The sequence below is a fragment of the Aethalodelphis obliquidens genome, unplaced genomic scaffold (genome assembly GCF_003676395.1).
Source record: "Aethalodelphis obliquidens isolate GAN/ISIS:26980383/991018 unplaced genomic scaffold, ASM367639v1 scaffold69, whole genome shotgun sequence".
NCBI lineage: Eukaryota > Metazoa > Chordata > Mammalia > Artiodactyla > Delphinidae > Aethalodelphis > Aethalodelphis obliquidens.
This window is the reverse complement of record NW_020838013.1, coordinates 445061-451338: the sequence shown is the minus strand read 5'-3', so window position 1 is coordinate 451338 and position 6278 is coordinate 445061.

Genomic DNA, 6278 nt, shown 5'->3' with positions numbered 1-6278 from the left:
GAGTCAGGAGTGCCCAGCCCACCCTCACTGCGTGTGCCCATCACCCCCACATCGAGGGCTGAGCCCAGAGGAGGAAACAGCCCCAGAGAGGTTCGGCGGGGAACGATGGTGGCCTGAGCGCTGCTCCTCTGCCTGACCTCTCCTGGGCCCTCCCCGCTAGCCCCAGCCCCACCAACGGGAGGGATTCACAGAAAAGGCAGCCCAGTGCTCTTGGGCATCAGCAGTGAAGGAGAGGGGGAGGTGCTGGCCTTTCCCCTCCCGGGGTCACCTTGCAGGGGGAGCTGGAGTGCTGGGTGATAAGGGGGCTGACGTGGGAGATGCGTCAACTCTGATAATGGAGGACGGCCCCACCCACACTGCTGACCTGGGCTGGCCGGCCCCACTGAGGCAGGAGGCACCCCTCCCATAGGCCCCTAGGCCTTGAGTCTGGGGTCTGCGCCTCATGCCCCCTCCCCTGGTGAACCCTGGGAACAGAGCTCAGGTCCAGTAATAAATCCTAGCTCACCTACTCCCTGCTGTGTGACCTTGGGCAGGTCACATACCCTCTCTGAGCCTCAGTCGCCTCAGTAAAATGGGGACGTGAACAGCTAACACTTTACAGCGTTCTTCTGAGGATGAAACAAGTTAAGGTATATGAAGTGCCCGGAACACAGTGGGTGCTCAGCAAACAGTGGCTGTCCCCACTCCCCAGAGCCCTGGGGTCCCCAGGAACCCCCAGCCCAGGCCCCTCCCTGGCCCTGGCCGGCATTTCAAGAATGCTGAGCCCCGCTTAGGTGATTAATGAGTGGCTAAGCCCTCCTAGGAGTCACGCGCTGCCTGGGACAGGCCCTCCTGCTGGCCCCCACACTGGACTCACCCGGCCAGGAACAAGGGACACCCACCAAGCACCGCCAATGGCCGCCCAGGGCAAGGGGAGCTTCTCGAGCTGGGAATGACCAGGCTGCATGCCGAGGTTCCAGGACCCCCACCCCGTCCTTCCCTGTTAACCAAAGTTCCCATTTACTGAGCGCCTGCTGTGTGCCAGACACTTTCAGAGCCAAGTACGTTAATAATCACAGGAGTTTATTATACGTAAGGCATCCTGCAGGCTCTTCCTGTGCACTGTGACATAATTCTCCCAACCTATCACGGTGATGATGACAGTGGCTCACACTGACTGAGTGCCTGCCAGGCCCCAGCACCATACTAAGTGCTTTACGGGTTCACCTCCCAATCGCCCCTGCAGACTTGGTGTCTGTTATTAGCATCATCCCCTTTGTTCAGAGAAGTCAAGCCTCTTGCCCAAGGCAACACAGCAAGGAGAAGCCAAACTCAAGTGCAGGGGCCCGACTCCAAGAGGGAAAGTGTAGTTGGTGGTCGCTGAGGCTTCCCAGCCATGCTGGGCTGTCCCACTGGATGACGGGGAGCGGGTGGTCCTGAGGGCACAGGAGGTGGGGAGGGAGGGGGTACTGGCGCGTCACTCCCACCTTGGCTGCTGAAGCCGCAGGGTTTTGAGACTGAACTTGGAATCCACAGTGAATGATAGGGTGACAGAGTCCTGGTGCAGCTATTTATAACAGGCCAGGCCCCCTCCTCCCCCTCCTCCCCCTCCCCCGGCCAGGAGCAACTCCTAATCACCCCTAATCCTCCTGCCCCCCTCCCCCGGGGTGGGGGGTGCCTCCGACAGAGGCATCTTGGGAGACCCTAACGAGAACCAGATGTGGTTGGGGGGAGGAGAGACCCTCGGTGCCAGGGGCCGGGCGGACGGGAGGATGGAGGAGGGAGGGGGGAGCCACTGGGGCAGGGTGGGGGTGGGCCAATGGGTGGGAGAGAAGTATGAGGTTTGGGGGGTTGGTGGGCCTCCTGAGGACCACGGACCCCACACCTCCTCTTTCTCTGGGAGTCCTCGCCGCCTGTCCCAAAGGGTCCAGCCACCCAGGAGATGCCCCCCGCCTATCCCATGACCAGGCTGGAGATCTCTAACCCAACGTTCCAGCAGGACAGGGTGGAGTGGCTCCTTGACTCCTGAGGCTGGGGCAGAGCCTCCAGGAACCCAGGAGAAAGGCATGGCCCCCTCCCCCACTGCTCCCCCAAGAACCCTGGAACATCCTGGAACACCACTGAGCGGCAGGTACAGTCGGGAAGGAAGCTGAGAATCTCATGCTGATCCTCAAGACCTCCCTGGGAGCTGGGGAGGCTGCCAAGGTCCCACAGCCTGAAGGCGGCACCACCAGGCCACAAACCAGCATCCCCGCCCTCCCTCTCCCCAGACCCTTCAACTTCCCATTGCTCGGGATAACCAGGACCCTCGTCTGTCCAAGGCCTGGCCCGGTCGACCCCCTGCCTGCCCCCGTGGCCGCTCCTGCCCCAGTGCCCCTCCCTGCAACTCTCCACAGTCCAGCCCCCGCCTCATTCCATCCTGGGACAAACACCCCCTTGCACATCAGGGCCTTTGCACATGCTGTTCCCTCATGCTGTTCCCATTCCTCGTGACTCTATAGGCTTTGGCTTAAATGTGAGTTCCTCCGAGAGACCATGTCTGACTCCCCCATTCTCCTGAGCGGCCTCCCTTCTACTTTCTCATCAGGCTCTTTGCTCTCCTGCCCAGCACACACCTCGGGGGAAGAATCAGTCCTCTGCCCACCCACTGCCTGTAGCACACACTCACCGCGCGGTCACTCTGCCCAGCCACGCCACACACACTCTACATGGCTCGTATTTAATTCCCATAACAACCCTACGGGGTAGGTGGTTTTCTTGTTCCCTCTTTCACAGATGAGGAAGCTGCGGCTCAGAAAGGATAAACGCCTTTCCCATAGCTTAGAGGTGTGGCAGCTGGGCCGTGAGTCCTGCCCCGTTTTGTCTCTCAGCGGTGTAAGCATCTAAGCATACCGCAGGCACACGACGAATGTTCATGGGATGAATGAGCAAAGTGGCAAGCGGGGCCCTGGGACCAGGCCTGCCCGAGTCTGGGCACCTCCGCCCGGCCATGCTGTGGTCAGGGTTCAGGGCTAGACAGGGCGCCTCCAGGTACCGCCCCTGCCCTGCTGAGCTATGCACCCCAGCTGCTCCTCATTAATTAGGCCCTTTATTACCTGCTTTTAACAGGAGCCAGACACTGCTCCTTCCCAGGCAGGCGGGATCGGGGCTGTGGGAAGGAAGCCCCTCCCCTCCTGTCTCCTCCTCTCTTTAAGGCCACCCAGCTAGGCAGAAGAGGAACCGAGGCGACACAAGCCAGGTGCGGGATGAGGGCGGATGGGGGCCCAGGTGGTCCTCCACCCTGGACCCTTCCCTTCCTGCCCCCTCGTGCTCATGCCCCCCCCCCCACCAGCTGTGGCCACTGGCTGAGTCTCGGCCATTGTCCCGGGGAACGGGGGAGGGTGGGGACCCGGCACAGTGGGAGGCTTGTGCCCTGCCCACACCCTCCCCCTCAACCGTCAATGAGGCACTTGTCAATTCATGCCCCAAACATGGCGGAAATCCCGTCGGCCACGTGGCTGTGGGCAGGGCAGGCCATGGCCTAAGGATGCCGGCCAGGCCTAGCTGATCTGAACCTGGGGCTAACAGGACACAGGTCTGCCCCCCTGCTGTTGAGTGTCCACTCCAGGCATCTGAATCTGAGGGGCATCCTGCCTCCAGGCAACGGCTGGGCCAGGGTAGCAGTGGTCAGGGGATTGCCCACCTTGGCATCCCCATAATGCCCTAAGGGACCCCTGGGGTCAAAGAGGCCTGGTTGCTAACGCGGGTCCCCCTTCATTGCTGCGTGACCCTCGGCAAGTGACCTGACCTCCCTGTGCCTCAGTTCCCTTCCCTCTCAAGGGAAGGAGGTCCCTGCGTCACGGGGTGGTCGTGAGTCTCCAGTGAGATGGTGGGAAAGCTCCTCACCTCTAGAAGGCCATTCCTCGCCTTGCTCTGTTTCCATCCCTCCTGGGCTCCCATCTCCTCTCCTGCCCAAGCCCAACCTGTGCCATGATGTTATTCTGGCACACGCATGGCACAGTCCAGCCTCCAGGACTTGGCTCTAGCCATCCCCTCTCCAGTGGGGAAGCCTTCTGTGACTGCCTGCCTACCCTGGCAGTCCCTCCTCGATCACCCCAGTCACAGAGGGCCCCCAGTGCTGCGGCTCATTTCCCCATATTGACTGAGCTGATCAACATGTACCAAACTAGTTCACACTGGGACAGGGCGCAGGGGGCTCTCACCTCCCTTGGTTTGGACTTTCTATCTTTATTAATTGATTAATATGACAACTACTTCAGGCTTCAGATTGTGACCAGAGCCTTCTCACGCAAAATGCCTTCAGGCCAAATGCTTGATTCTGCAAGCTACGCTTTGCATCTCTGCATCAAATCCCCAATCATCTTGGGGCTGAGTGACAAGGATGTAGCTCTGGAGTCATTGCCATCAGGTCCTTAATCTGATCCACAGTTGTCTTTGTTCCCTCTCAACTTCTTGCCAAAAATGCGGCAGAGCCCTGCCTCCTGCCTGCAGAGACCCAGATCCTCCAGGGGACCTGAAATCTTCAGCCACCCCTGGGCTATAGCTATGTCCTCCCCTAGTCCCCACACAGCTGCCACCCTGTCCTCAGGTCCACACAAGGCTGAACTCACAGCCCGAAGATGCTGCGAAGCCAGGTCCAACAGACCTGGCCCAGCAGTTGTGGCCTCTTCTTAGGGAACCCACATGGGTCCCTAGGGATCTCCACTTTGCTCTGGGGGCCCCCAGCCCTCTCCCACAGGGACTAGGCCAGGCAGGCTGGGGAAGGCCCCTCCCCACAGAGGCAGAGTAGAGACCCTGCAGCTTGGGGTGGGAGCAGGTCTCTACCAGGGTTACCCATGCCCACCTGTGTTCATACACCAGCATGCCCCACAGGCATGTGCACACACAAGGGCACACTCCCAGGCGTGTATCCACTGGCACACACATGATCGTGTACATCCGAACATACACATATACAGAGGCACACCCCCCGCACACTGACACACACGTGTGCACATACCGGCATATTCCAAGTGTGCTCATTCATTCATTCACACAATTATTTACTGAGCATCTACTGTGTATCAGGCACAATTCTAGGCTCTGGAGGTAAAGCAGTTAACAGACAAAACCTACTACCTCCACGAAGCTGACATCCTGGAAGCAGAGTCAGATGACAAGCCAGGTGGGCAAAATCCACAGCATTTCAGAAGGTGACAAATGCTACGGAGACAATAAAGCAGGGAGAGGGGCTGGGGTGCTAGGAGGGTGGGAAGAGTTGCAATTCTAAACAGGGTAGCAGGGAGGGCTTTACTGAGCAAAGATACGAAGGAGGTGAGCCACAGGGACATCTGGGAAGCGCATTCCAGGCAGTGGGGAGGCACTGCAAAGGCCCTGAGGCATGTTCACATCTCAGCGCGCCTCACAGACTTCTACATTTGTGCCTACCAATGCTCGCTGACCCAATGGCAGGCCCAGGCCAACACACCTCCGCATCAGCTCTAGGTGGAGCCAGTCCAGCTGCGCGAACTCGGGGTCACAGACCCCAAACTCCACCACCAAAGGCAGCCCCCTCCAAGTTAGCAAAGCAGGGGATGGGGACTGCCCCCTACCCCCCAGCCCCCGCCAAGGCCACAGACCCCAGGAGGGAGAACCATGGGGGAAGAAGATAGCACAGGGGACTGAGATGATGAAGAGGGGAGAGAGGGAGGGTCCCAAACCCTTCAGAGAGACAGAGGCTGCGGTTGTGCATTGCGGGGCTGGAGGGATCTAGGTCAGATGGAGGGAAAACTTTCGCACTGATGCAGCCTGGAGTCAGGGGGAGGCCAGGAAGCCCTGAAGCCCCCTGTGCATAGTCCAGGCCAGTGGGGGCTCAGGACCCAACTTCCTTCCCTCCCACTCCAGGCCCTGGGGGGGTCTCACTGCTTATGTCACACAACCTAGATCATCTGAGTGAGGGCTCTGAGGCCCAGAGAGGTCAAGGGGCTGGACGGCAGTCACCCAGCACAGCCATCACTGGTGGGTCAGGACCCTCAGCACGCAAGGAGGAGAGGCTCCCTCCCGCCCCACTCCAAGCTAGCACCCAACTGTGACGGGTCAGGAGACCCGGGGTCCCAGCCCAGCTCTGCCATGGCCGCCTTGAGTGAGCCTGACCCATCGCCTTCCCCTCCTGCCTCAGCAGCCCCCTCTCGGAAGTGAGGGGGCACCACCCACACTTCCACAGAGGCCCAGGACTCCCGGGAGACACCACATGCGAAAACCTCCGGCCTGGGTGTGGCAGGCAAAGACGAAGGACAGTCAAGACCCTTCCCCCCCCCCCT